Raw genomic sequence first — 13,990 nt, 5'->3', positions numbered from 1 at the left:
ATCCTGATGCTGGGAAAGATTGTAGGTGGGAGAAGGGGACGACAGAGGACGAGATGGTTGAATGACATCACTGACTCAATGAACATGAGTTTGGGTAAATTCCAGTAGTTGGTGATGGACAAGGAGGACTGGTGTGCTGCATCTGGGACCTGAGCCCATGTTTTTGGACCAGAAACACAGGGTCAGCTATGAGCTGCCTCAGTTTTCAGTGCTTAACTTTCTCCTCTCTTAACACCAGGACCTTTTCCCCACAGGGGAGAATGCTGAAGCTAGAAGGTCCTGTTAAGGCTATTGGATCATGCTGGGACATGACCTGCAGTGGATTGACTGCAGGTAGAAGTCTGAGTTCCTTCTGATGCACTGCCTTTCTAGGTGACAGCAGGTGTTGCTCTCAACCTGCTCAGAATTAACCTTGGGTCCAAATCACTTTATGCCTCAACTGACTACTGCCACCAGCCTCTGTCACCCCAGACTGCACGGCAGGCAAGGCCCATATTGACTCTTTACATGTATCTGAGTGTGGACCGTGGTGGACTAGACACCATCATTATCCCGGGCTCCTTCTGTTGTGCTGCCTAAGTAAGTACCAGCAGTGGCCACCAAGACCCACCCAGGTCTGCCCCTCTGGGCCACGATCCTACTCTCTCACTCGTTGTGGCAGCCCTAGATCCAGTGTGACATGGAGTAAATAAGGTTGGAGTGTTTGCTTGTGTAGGCTGGGTCATGGGATTGATGGTCATGGAAATCCAGGCAGCCCCTGGAGCAGTCCTCAATCTCCCACCTCCACATGGCCTTGGGTGCAAGTCAGCATGTATGTGCTTCTCAGGAGAGTGTCTGGGATTTCCATAGCCCTCTTGTCACTCCTACCAGCCCTCCAACCAGTCAAGCAGGTTCATCTTCACTTTGTAAACATTCAGTATGTCAGTCGAAGCACTCACTCCACAGGGCGAATTGCTGCTTCTGTAAGCTCTCTTCCCCTCTGAGTCTCCTTCCTGGGGACACAGATCCCAACCTGATGGCTTATTTTGTCTTTACCGGACTCTGTGTCTATCTTTGCTTAAAGCCTTGGTTGTACAAGACTTTCTGCCAGTTTCCAGGTAGTGTTCAGTGAGGATTTTTCCACACATGGATGTATTTTTGATGTGTTCATGAAGTGAGGTGACTTTCATGTTCTTTTTCTCTGCCATCTTGATTGATCTCTCCAGTTTAACTATTTGCAAGCAATTTGTATTATAAATAGACATCCTACAATATTAGTGCTTCCAGCTGATAAAATACAGTAACAAAAGTATAGGAAATATAACACAACTTTAAATCAACATTTTGAATGGATAAGGAAGCTGTGGTACATATACACCATGGAATATTACTCAGCCATTAAAAAGAATTCATTTGAACCAGTTCTAATGAGATGGATGAAACTGGAGCCCATTATACATAGTGAAGTAAGCCAGAAAGATAAAAAACATTATAGCATACTAACACATATATATGGAATTTAGAAAGATGGTAATGACAACCCTATATGCAAAACAGAAAAAGAGACACAGAAGTACAGAACAGACTTTTGAACTCTGTGGGGGAAGGTGAGGGTGGGATGTTTTGAAAGAACAGCATGTATATTATCTATGGTGAAACAGATCCCCAGCCCAGGTGGGATGCATGAGACAAGTGCTCGGGCCTGGTGCACTGGGAAGACCCAGAGGAATCGGGTGGAGAGGGAGGTGGGAGGGGGGATCGGGATGGGGAATACGTGTAAATCTATGGCTGATTCATATCAATGCATGATAAAACCCACTGAAAAAATAAATAAATAAAGGGAAAAAAAAAAGAAGTACAATTCACAATAGATATATATCAATAATAAATACTCATGTGATAATCTTATGTCTGGATATATAAATCAAAAATGAAAATAAAACATGAGAAAAATCTAAAAAAAAAATCAGCATTTCTTATATCTCTGTTAAAATATAAAATCAAGATAAGCTCAATGAATTATACATTTACAATATTTAATTATTATTATGAAATATTTTAAATGTGCTTAAAACTATGTCTTATGCATATGTGCATGCTCAGTTGTAACTGACTGTGACCCCATAGACTGTAGCCCACCATCTCTCTGTTGTGCTGAGACCAAATATAAACACATAAAATGTGCTAAGTCCATTGCTAATAACACTTCATAATTATAATGAATATTGCAATAGGCATTCTTTTACAAAAAGTTGTCCTACTTAAGCTTTGTTAAAAATAATATAATCACACATTTTATACTTGTAAATAACCAAATATATCCTGAAATATGATTGTTATTTGGCATTTTAATGTGTCCACTTGCACTCATAAATAATATTCACTTGTAGTATCAATTCTAATAAAAAGTCACTACCTTTTTATTTATTGCATTCAGTTTCAGCAGAATAAAAACTGCCCAAGATGTCTTTGAATAGAAGATAAATCACCTTATGCATAACGGATCAATAAAATATCAAACTTATTCCTCTGGATTTTGTAGCCAATAGCATGTGACTCTATTTCTGGGCTCCATTTTCTAAATAAAAATAGATATGGAGGATTACATTTTCATTTTATTTTATACTTTCTCTGTAACTGGCAATCGACTGATAGTGAGTTTATAATTGCCTTGAGATCAGAGATAATATTGTCAGTGTTATATAGCCTACATCTAATAAAATTAAGTAAATAGGTAGCTTTTATTTTTACCTTATTTTTAAAATTAATAGCTCATATTTAATTATTCATTTTTTCTCTCCTTATACTCAAAGATTAATTGAGGATGCAGACTATTTAATCTTATGGTGCAAGTCTTAGCTGACAAGTTATATGCTCCTTTGCTTCCAAGGTTCTGTAGGTGCTTCACTATGTTGCACTAACTCTGTAGTAAGTCATGCCATTATTTTCCCTTTACCTTTAAATAACTGACTGCCCTAAAAAGAAAAAGATAGGGAATACGGAAGTTCTACCATTTCTAGGGGTCTTGTACACATAATTTCCATATTTTAATCAGTAACCAAGACCATATTTCAATGAAGAATTTTGTTCCAAGGACTAGTTTTAATAGCAAAAAATTGATGGTATTAATTCACTAGAGAAGCATGTTTAATTTGTAATATAAATCTCATAGTTGACTGGGGATACTGCTCTATAGGACATGTTCATTGATAGTCTTTACATCTATGCACATAGGAATATCTCATATCTTTTCTGAGAACATGCTTTCACACTAAAGAATACCCAGCTATTTAGGTAATAGCTGTCTCCTAGATAACTGTATCCTAATAAATGAGCCACAATTAGACATAAATCTTGAGAGCAATTATTCTTTGACTTGATATAATTTGCTTGATCAGAATCTCTACCAGTTTTACATCTTTTGGTGCATTTGGTGGGAAAACCTCTAGTCATCCCTCATTTAAAACAAAAGCAAAATAAGTTCCTAAATATATATTTTATACAATTTTATTGACCCTATATAGCTATAATTTTGGAATATATGTGAACTATTAGTATACAAGCATTTTCAAGGATTCAAGTTCAATCTTGGATTATCTCAGTAATCAAGATTGTGGTGAAACAAAATGTAAGAAAAAATATATATGTTGATAGCAGAAAGATACATCAAAATGTGTGAAAAACAAAACAAAAACAAAAAACAAAACCTGGATAGCCAGATGCAAACAAACAAGAAAATGTGACAGAGACCTTACACCCTTACAAAAAAAGAAAAACTAAACTAAAAATGTATTACACACCTAAATGTAAAGCACAAAACTAAAAGACAACAAAGGAGTTAACCTAGATGACCCTAGATATAGTGATGGCTTTATATATTTAATAGCAAAGGTATGATCATGAAAGAAATAGTAGCTATGCTAGACGTCATTAAAATTAAAAAAAAAAAAAAAAAAGCTACCCAGTAAAAGACAATGTGAAGAGAATTAGAAGCCATGACATATACTAGGAGAAAATATTTCTGAAAGACACATACCTCTAAAAGATGCATACAGCTGGGAAGATGATCCTGCCACCTTCTCCAGCTCAGCTGCCCTCCGCCATCAGCTCTCCAGGCGATTTTCTCTGTGCCTGTACTCCCCCCTCCTGCCTTCATCTCCTTAAGAAAGTGTCCAGAAAATGAAACACACACACAGTCCACCAAAAAAAAAAAAAAAAAAAGAAAAAATCAGGGAGCTGGAGCAGGCAGAAGAGTAAGAGGGCACCCACGCAGGAGAGACGGCTCAGCCATTCCTGGAGGAAGAACGGCGCAGGCAGAGGTTGGCGGGGACTGGGACTCGGGTCTCATGGCCCCCGGGATCCTGAAAGGGGCTGCCTCAGCTTAGGATAGGCAAACTGTGTCAAGCCTCCACTATCTCTCAAGGAAGGTGTGCCAAGAGAAGGCTAGCTACACAGTAGTGCAGACGAGTGAAGAGGGGCTGGCAGCCAGCGGCGAGCTTCCCAGGCCCCTCCTGATGCTGGCCCAGAACTGCGCGGTCATACACAACCTGCTGGGCCCAGCCTTCATCTTTCTGCGTAACGGCTTCGCGGAGAACAGGCAGCCTGACAGATCTCTGCAGCCAGAGGAGATTGAAGAGCTCAGGGAGGCCATCAGAGAATTTGACAAGGATGAATATGGCTACATCACCTGCCGGGACCTGGGTAACTGCATGCGCACCATGGGCTACATGCCCACCGAGATGGAGCTCATCGAGCTGTCTCAACAGATCAATATTAACCTGGGTAACCACGTAGATTTTGGTGACTTTGTGGAGCTAATGGGACCTAAACTGGCGGAGACAGTAGATGTGATTGGAGTAAAGGACCTGCGAGATGCCTTCCGAGGGTTTGGCACCAATGGTGACGGGGAGGTAAGCACCGATGAGTTACCAGAGGCCACGAGGAAACTCCTGGGTCATCAGGTGGGACCCCGAGACACAGCGGAGATTAGCCGAGTTGTGAACCTCAGTGAGGTTGTTGAGCAACTGGAGTTCTCATTGATTCCTAGAGGGGATGCAAAAATGTACAGCCACTTTTGGAAGACAGTTTGCAGTTTCTAATAAGACTAAACAAGCTATTTTCATATACTCCAGCAATTGTTTGATATTTACCCAAAGAACTTGAAAATGTTATATCCGTGCAAAAGCTTGCACATGGGTGTTTATCATTATTTTCAAGCCCTCCCCACATTAAAAAAGATAATAAAGAAATTTATGTCAAAACATGAAAATCCAGAAAAAAATAGATTTATTTCTTTAAGTAATAAAACTTTGGTAAGTTTTAGCTTGCCAAAACTGAGAAAAAGAAATAAAAAGTATGGTTAATCTCTTGCCTGTTGAATTTTTAGTTTAAAAGTCTCCCATTCATAAAAACTACAAACACTAAAAGAAGATGTAATACCAATATTAGTTAAGATTTAAAACCAGTGTAACTCTAATACTAACTAGAGAATATTACACTTATAGAAAAGTTAAAGGAAAATAAACCCCATAAACGTAGATTCAAAGACTCATGAACAAAACTTTAGCAAATTGAATTGTTACAATAAATATATCTGATTTATTCTGAGAATATAAGCTTTATTATTCAAAACAATGTGATTACCTATTACAAAGAGAAAACAGTATAGAAAACATATGGTTATCTCAAAAAAAGAATAAAATTCATTTGATTAAATTATCATTTCTTAAAAGACACTCAGCACATTAGATATGGAAATATTCTTAGTGTTTTAAGTTATATGTACAAAACACCTACATCACACTCAATGTTGAAATATTATTTACTTGCTTTGTGAGGTATAGGAGGATACCTAGTATATAAATATTTTATCATGGTAGCAGACTCTATTGTGAGTTATGAAATAAATTATTTAAGTTGGGAATTAGAACTTCAAAGCTTCAAAGCTATGGGAAGATCTGTACATGTAGAATTGGAAGTTTAAATGTGTCAACAACCTATGATTCTATGAGAATCATCAAATGCAATCGCAGAAGTAGAGCCACACGGGGAACTGAAAAAATTGCATGGAGGAAGTTGTTGTCTCTGAGAGCCACAGCTAAATGATTTGTGTTAAACAAGAGAACACTTTATCAGGGGGCTTAGTCATCAAGAAGATCTATGCACATAGTGGTGGGGATCAAAGATAAGCTTTAATCTATTAGTCATTTCTGCATCTATTGTTTAATGACTATAAGAATGTCAGCCATCAGTACCCTACTCATGCCCTTGAGCTTTCTATTTGTCTTTCTCTGTGTCTTTGCCTGTGTCTTCTTTTTATCAGCAGGACTCATTTAAATCAAAATGCCTTCCTTCTCATACTCAATTACCCAACTTTATTATCTCACCTATGACTTCCTTGTTGCCACTTACATAGAAATATTTTAATCTTTTATCTATCTTTAATATTTTAAGCTCTTGATCACTTGTTTCCTCAAATGATTCTTTATTTTGGTTTTCATAACAGCAACAACAACAAAAAGTCCTGATTTTCCTGGATTTCAGATTATCAGGGTAAACTGTATAGTATTTGAGAGAGGAGGCCCTGGGGCCAGATGAACGAATTTTCATCCTGTCTCCATCATTTACAAGCTGGGGTTGTATGATTTTAGGAAACTTACTTTGTTGGTGCTCTTCAGTTGCCTCAACTATATAATAGAGATAATATTTGTTTCAACCTGATAGATTAAAGTTCAGTTAGTTAATAGATGCAAAGCTATTTGATCATTTACACTATAAATGTTTAGGCTTTATTGCCCTATATTTGTGGTTTCTAGAATATGTGGGCAGTGCAGGGTAATACAGATGCTATTTAGCTTGCTGAATGTGTCTAGGAAAGACAGGATAAGATATTTTGCAGGTATCAAATTTGGGGTTCTTTCTTTGTCCTTTGATATTCCAAATAGGCCAAAATATGACTGCAGTTCACCATATTCCAAACATTAAATGTCCTTAATTTTATATAAGTAGGTAGGTAAGTAAGTACATAGATAGATAGATAGAGATAGGTTAAATTATTTTTCCTTGCCTTGTAATGCTAAGCACTTCTTTGGAGTAAGGCTGTAAATACCTACACAGTTATGATCATATTTGGTTAATAACTAAATCAGTTTTCTGAGACAGAAGGGATCAAGGCAGTCATCATCCAGTCAGGTGATTGAAACTTATCTATCTTTAATTTGAGAATTTCTGAGTTATGATGTCTAATTCTATTTTCGCATTAAAATTTTGATTGGTTATTTGCGCCCAACCTCAATAGTCTAATTAGTTTGACTGTAGCTTCCTGATTATGTCTCTGAGGTTTTCTTTCTTTCAAATCTGCTTATATCTTTAAAATTAGTTTTACTTTTCTCTGTTATGTTTTCTCTTTACACTCTATTCACTCTTTGTGAGTTATTATGTTCTTTACTAAAGGAACTTCAGTTATTATCTGGGGCCTAGGCTGTTGATAGTCTCCCAAATTTGCTGCCCAATAAAAGACCCAATTCTTCAAACTCATTACAATATTTCAGGTCCTGCAATCAGTTTGGTAAAATAGATAAGCAGAAGGCTAGCGTGTAGATTTCAAAACTCATCCTTAAAAAAAGAGCCATGTCCAGAGTTCTGCCTCCTGCTCTTGAAGCCCTGGCCTGCTGCAGTCCATGGGGTCATAAAGAGTCGGACAGAACTTGGTGTCTGAACAACAACCCATTCAAATTATTTAATTTGTTGGCATATAATTACTCAAAGTAGTTTCATATAATCATTTTTATTTCTGAAAGGTCAATAATAATTTCTATTGTTTCAGTCACTTGAGTATTTTTTTTTTCCTCTCTCTTTTCCTTAATCTATCTAGCTAAAATTATGTCACTCTTGTTGATACTACAAATGATCAATTTTTATTTTCTTGATTTTCCCTAGTGTTTTGGTATCCTCAATTTGCTTCATTTCCACTTTAGTATTTATGATTACTTCCCTTTTATGGCTTTAAATTTAGTTTAGTTTTGTTTTCTAATTTCTTAACTTACAAAGTTAGGTTATTGATTTGAGGATTTTTTTGGGTTTTTTTTTTGTTTGTTTTTTTAATATAAGCAATCAGAGCCACAAAGCACTATCTTAGGTTAATCCAATAAATTTGTGTATATTATATATTAATTTTTTCATCTGAATGTATTTTTATTTTTTATGATCTATATCTTTAACTTATTAGTTATTTAGAAGTTTTTTTTTAATTTCTACATATTTGCAAATTCAAATTTTTCTACTGTTACTGATTTCTAATTTCACTTAATAATGTTCAGAAAACAAACTTGCATCATTTCAATTTAAATTTAATTGAAATAATATATCACCTGTTATATAGAATATTTTCTGTGATCTTAAGAAGAATGTGTAGTCTGCTGCTGTCAAGTATAATATTCTGTGGGTGGTTGTTAGATCTAGTTGTTTTTATGATGTTCTTAAAGTCTTCTGTTTTCTATTTTAATGTCTAATTGTTTTTTATATCCATTATTTAAAGAAAAGTATTGAAGTCTCTGATATTATGATTGAGTTGAATTATTTCTCCCTTTAGTGATACCAATTTTTGCTTTTTACATTCTGAGTTGTTGTTAGGAAAATGTATATTTATAATCTTTTAGATATATTATCATATCATTTAGAAATGAATCCCTAATCTCTAATAACATTTCGGTTTTAAAGTCTGTTTTGCCATGTATTAGCATAACAGCTTTAGCTTCCATGTGTTTGCTGTTTGCATGTCTCTTTTCCCATTCTTTTAATTTCAGCCAATTTGTAGCATTGCATTTGAAGTCTGTCTCCAGTAGACAACATAGAGATATATCTTGTTTTTAATCCTCTCTGACAGATTCTACATTTTGCCTGCACTGTTTAAACCACTCACATTCAATAATCTCATTGATGTTGGAGTTATGTCTGCCATTTTAGTTTTACTTTCCAAATGCCTAATGTTTATCCTTTTCTGTTCTTCCTTAAATGTTAGTTGCATAGTCATGTCCAACTCTTCGTGAGCCCATGGACTGTAGATTGCCAGACTCCTCTGTCCATGAAGCCCTCCAAGAATACGGGAGTGAGTAGCTATTCCCTTCTTCAAGGAATCGTCCCGACCCAGGGATCAAACCTGGGTCTCCCTCATTGCAAATAGTTTATTTACTGTCTGAGTCACCAGAGAAGCCCCAGTTCTTCTTTAACTCCTTCCCTTTCCATTAAGTGAAGATTTCTAGTATGGTATTTAACTTTGTTAAGGATTTTTCCACTATATTTTATTGGCAATTTAAATATCTTTAGCTTATTTTTTAATTGGAGGAAAATTGCTTTACAGTGTTGTGATAGTTTCTGCCATAAAACAACGCAAATCAGTCATAATTGTACATATATATGCAAGAGGGAGGCTCACCTCCCTCTTGAGCCTCTCTCCTGAGCTTCCCCCCATCCAACCTCACTAGATAATCTCAGAGTGCCTGGCTGGGCTCCCTGTGTACTATAGCAACTTCTCACTAGCTATCTGTTTTACACATGGGATGTCTATGCTACCTTATCCATTCATTCCTTCTCTCCTTCCCCCACTGTGTCCACAAGTGAGTTCTTTATGTCTGGGTTTCTATACCTTCCCTGCAAATAGGTTCATCAATACCATTTTTTTCTAGATTCCATAAATATGCGTTGATATACAATATTTGTTTTTTCTCTTTCTGATCTACTTCACTCAGTATAACTCACACGAGGTTCGTCCAGCTCACTAGAACAGACTCATATTCATTACTTTTATAGCTGAATAGTGTTCCATTAGTGAAGAGGAACTAAAGAGTTTTTTAATGAGGGTGAAGGAGAAGAGTGAAAGAGCCAGCTAAGACTAACTATTAAAACAAAACAAAACAAAAAACTAAGATCATAGCATCCGGCCCCATTACTCCATGGCAAATAGAAGGGGAAAATAGTGACAGATTTCCTCTTCTTGGGCTCTGACATCACTACAGATGGTGACTGCAGCCATGAAATCAGAAGATGATCGCTTCTTGGTAGGAAAGCTATGACAAACCTAGACAGTGTGTTGAAAAGCAGAGGCATTATTCTGCCAACAAAGGTCTGTGTAGTCAAGGGTATGGTCTTCCCAGTGGTCACATGTGGTTGTGAGAGCTGGACTTTAAAGAAGGCAGAGTGCCAAAGAATTGAGGCCTTCCAACTGAGGTGCTGGAGAAGACTCCTGAATGTCCCTTGGACAGCAGGAGATGAAACCAGTCCATCTTAAGGGAAATCACCCCTGAATATTGACTGGAAGGACTGATGCTGAAGCTGAAGCTCCAATATTTTAGTCATCTGATGTGAAATAGACAACTCATTGGAAAAGTCCCTGATGCTGGGGAAAATCTTTTTAATGAGTGTTTTATATTTATAGCCCATTTATTTTTGAGTACTAGACATCCAGTTGGGTTTCTCAGGTGGCACTAGTGGTAAAGAATCCACCTGCAATGCAGGAGACAAAGAGATGCATGTTCTGCCCCTGGGTTGGGAAGATCCTCTGGAGAAGGAAATGGCAACCTGCTCCAGTATTCTGACCTGGAAAATTCCATGGACAGAGGACCCTGACGGGCCACAGTCCATGGTACTGCAAAGAGTGGGACATACCTGAGCACACACATAAACATTCAATAGAAATACTGGTTCTGTATTTAGATGTCATAATATTTACATTTGAAAAAATTGATTCACATACTCAAGTTGTTTCAGACATATATTTTTCAGTGACTGAATTAAGTATGCAGCATCATTCTTCTTTGAAATTTTCTTTCACTTTCATAAAAAGTTTTTCATTTTTAGAGCAGTAGATTAAACTTTGAAGCAAAATCAGACCTATTTCAAAATTATATCTAAGTTAAGTGAATTCCCCCACTCTTGGACAAGACTCAGTGCAGGAGTTCTACATGAATACATTACTGGGAATATATTCCCAGAGGTAGTACCATATTTCATAGTCTCTTACTCAGGTTTTCAGACTTTCTCAAAATGAATAAAGGAGAGAGAAGGCAGCAATGGCCATATGAAAATATCAAGTTGACATGTATCATTCTATGCATCTTAAATAACTGAATAGTAAAAATGGAGTGAAGATGTGCTCTTAAGGCAAAGGAAATAATATTTGGCAAGAAGCTGTTGGATATAACAATGTGAATTGAAGCTGTGATTTATCCTCCCACTCTTCATCATGATAGTTTTGAGCAAAATTGCCCTCATTCAAAAAATGAGTAATATTGACAAAAGAACTTTCAAGACTTAGGTAATGATATCAAAGGAAAAAAGGTAGGAATAAACACTTGCAAATGGAAGATGAAAAGATATTTTTCTCATTATGATTTTCAGTGAAATAGGAGCAGAGTTCAGGGAAAACATCTCTAGAATTTCAAAGAAATGCTAGGCTTAATTTTTCTTTTTAAATAAGAGTTACATGGCCTCAGAAATGAGATTCTGAGAAAATAGAGATTCAAAGGAGTAAAGATGAAAATAGAAATATCTATATAAAAATTAAAATGTTAAATAGAGCTGAATGATAAACTGGGAGCAGTAAAGCACATATGATGTTAAATTCAGTCAGGAATATTGTGGAAAGGACAGAGGAAATTACAAGACTTTAAATGGTAGAGGAGCACCCTATACAATAATTAAGGGTAGATAATAAGTGTAGAAAAATACAAATGTAAAAAAAAAAATGAAACGTGTTCCAAAGAAAATGAAACTAAAAATATAGATATTCAAAGATGTAAAAGAGAGATAGGAATGTTCCACTGGGAATAGTGGAAGGACTTCCAGAAAAGTTATCTTTTTTTTACAAAAAAAAAAAAAAAAACAGTGAAAGTATTGGCAAAATTTGTCATCATCAACTTTTTCAGTACTTTGGAAGTTAACCAGAATGTGCAACAATCTTGGGAGCATTTCTTCAAAAAATGGTTAAATCTAGGTAAGAATAGTGAGCTTTGTAATTTTGTAATAGTGGTATTGCAAATATTTTTGTTCCAATTTCTGTCCCCTCATCTCTGGGATAGCCTTGAACACCTGCAGCCTAAAATGGTTATGAAAACCCAGAGCTTAAAAGCCAGTGGATGGAATGCAACAGAATTGGAGCTCCCCCAAAGTCCTATATCCACAGAGTGGTCATACTGGGCCTGTGTAATGATTTCCTGTAGAACACCACTCTCTAGACTCTTCTTTATTTGACCTTACTGAGAGACATTGCAAAGCTAACTATAGCCTTCCGCCTGTTTTTTTTTTTTTTTTTTTTTTAAACAATTTGTAGCAACTGGTTACCAGTGCAGCTGCCTGAGATGGTGCTAACTTTTGAGGATGATGTAAGGCTGAAGATTATTTAAAATGAAAAAAAAAAAAAAGAAAAACAAAACTATGGAAGGAGATACCCAAAGGGGATTTGGAAAAGTTTCAACATATCCCTAGGAATTAAAAAGGTCACATACAGCTCCAGACTTATGTGTTTACTGAGGAAAGAGCTAAGTATGCCCTTAGCTCTCCTTTCTGGCCGATCTTAAGTATCCAAGCAGGCAAAAAGTGAAATCTAGCTAGACCCATAAACTTCCTGTCTGAGCACTGAGAATATGCCCTAAACTGCACACACAGTCCCTCAACAAATGCTAGAATTATTTGTTTGAGGCATTTAAGATAATCTTGCCCCAGTCATTGGCTGATCATTAAACTAACTAAGCTGCGACTTCAGTTGCTATGGCTGGCAAATACAGACTTTAAGCAATTAATTCAGGAAAGCACCTAAATAAGCAAACAGACGTAACAACAAACCCCAGGGGTGGGGGGGATGAGGAGAATCTTTGTTCCAGAGTTGTTATACATTATTTAAAATTTCACTTTTTTTTTCAACAAATGAAAATTATATTAAATAGGTAAAGAAACAAGGAATCATGACCAATACATGGGTATTAAAAAATCAGTAGAAACTGTCCTGGAGGAAGCACAAATATTAGATTTTACTAAACGAAAAACATAAAATGGCTGTTTTAAATATGTGAAAAGAATTAAAGTAAAAAAGTCTGAAGAACTGACAAATATAAAGTTATCTCATTAATTAGAGAGTATTGGTAAAGATATAGAAATCGTAAAATAGAGCCGACTGGAAATTTGGATGTTGGAAAGTACAAAAACTAAAATTAAAAATGTACTAGGGTGTCAACAGCAGATTTGCGATCACAACGGGTGACCTTGAAGACAGGTCAACTTATAATGTCCAGTCTTAGAAACTGAGACAGAAATAGTGTAGAAGAACAGAGCTTCAGAGACCCACGGGGCAACAGTGAGCATGTAAACTTATGCAAAGTGAAGTCTCAGAGGAAGACAATAGGGCAAAAGAAGCACAAAGAAAGAAATAAGTCTGAAAATTGCTACATTTATTTGAAAGTAAAGGAGTGGGAAATCATATAGGATGCAAATTGTTGTTGTTCAGTCACCAAATCATGTCCAACTCTTTATGACCCTATGGGCTGTAGTACTCTAGGCTTTGCTGTCCTTCACTATCTCCCAGAGTTTGCTCAGACTCATGTCCAATGAGTTAGTGATGGACCATCTAACCATCTCATTCTCTGTCAACCCCATCTCTTCCTCCCCTCAAGCTTTCCCAGCAGTAGGATCTTTGCCAGTGAGTTGATTCTTCATATCAGGTGGCCAAAGTATTGGAGCTTCAGCTTCAGTATCAGTCCTTCCAGTGAATATTCTGGTTTGATTTCCTTTAGGATGCAAATAGTAATTGAAAACAAAAACAAAAACAAAAAACCTGTAGTAACAATAGTTAGATAGAAGAAATTTAGGACAAAGTTGATACTGCATACTAAGAGGACATTTTGAAATGATGAAAGTGTCTGTCAAGAAAATATAACTTTTATAAACTTTGTAAATGCATACAATAATGAAGTACCAAAACATATAAATAAAAATTAGAGAATTGAGATAAATATAAAATTGA

The 13,990-nt window shown here is 36.3% G+C and overlaps 1 pseudogene; it reads left to right on the top strand.

The window, feature by feature from the left end:
- Positions 1-809: 809 nt before the first annotated feature.
- On the top strand, positions 810-5,078 carry LOC122452965 (annotated as a pseudogene).
- The last annotated feature ends 8,912 nt before the right edge of the window (positions 5,079-13,990 follow it).

Source organism: Cervus canadensis, chromosome 14, assembly GCF_019320065.1.
Source record: "Cervus canadensis isolate Bull #8, Minnesota chromosome 14, ASM1932006v1, whole genome shotgun sequence".
In the NCBI taxonomy this organism is placed as follows: Eukaryota; Metazoa; Chordata; class Mammalia; order Artiodactyla; family Cervidae; genus Cervus; species Cervus canadensis.
The sequence above is the reverse complement of the archived record's forward strand: the minus strand, read 5'-3'. Positions and strand labels throughout refer to the sequence as shown.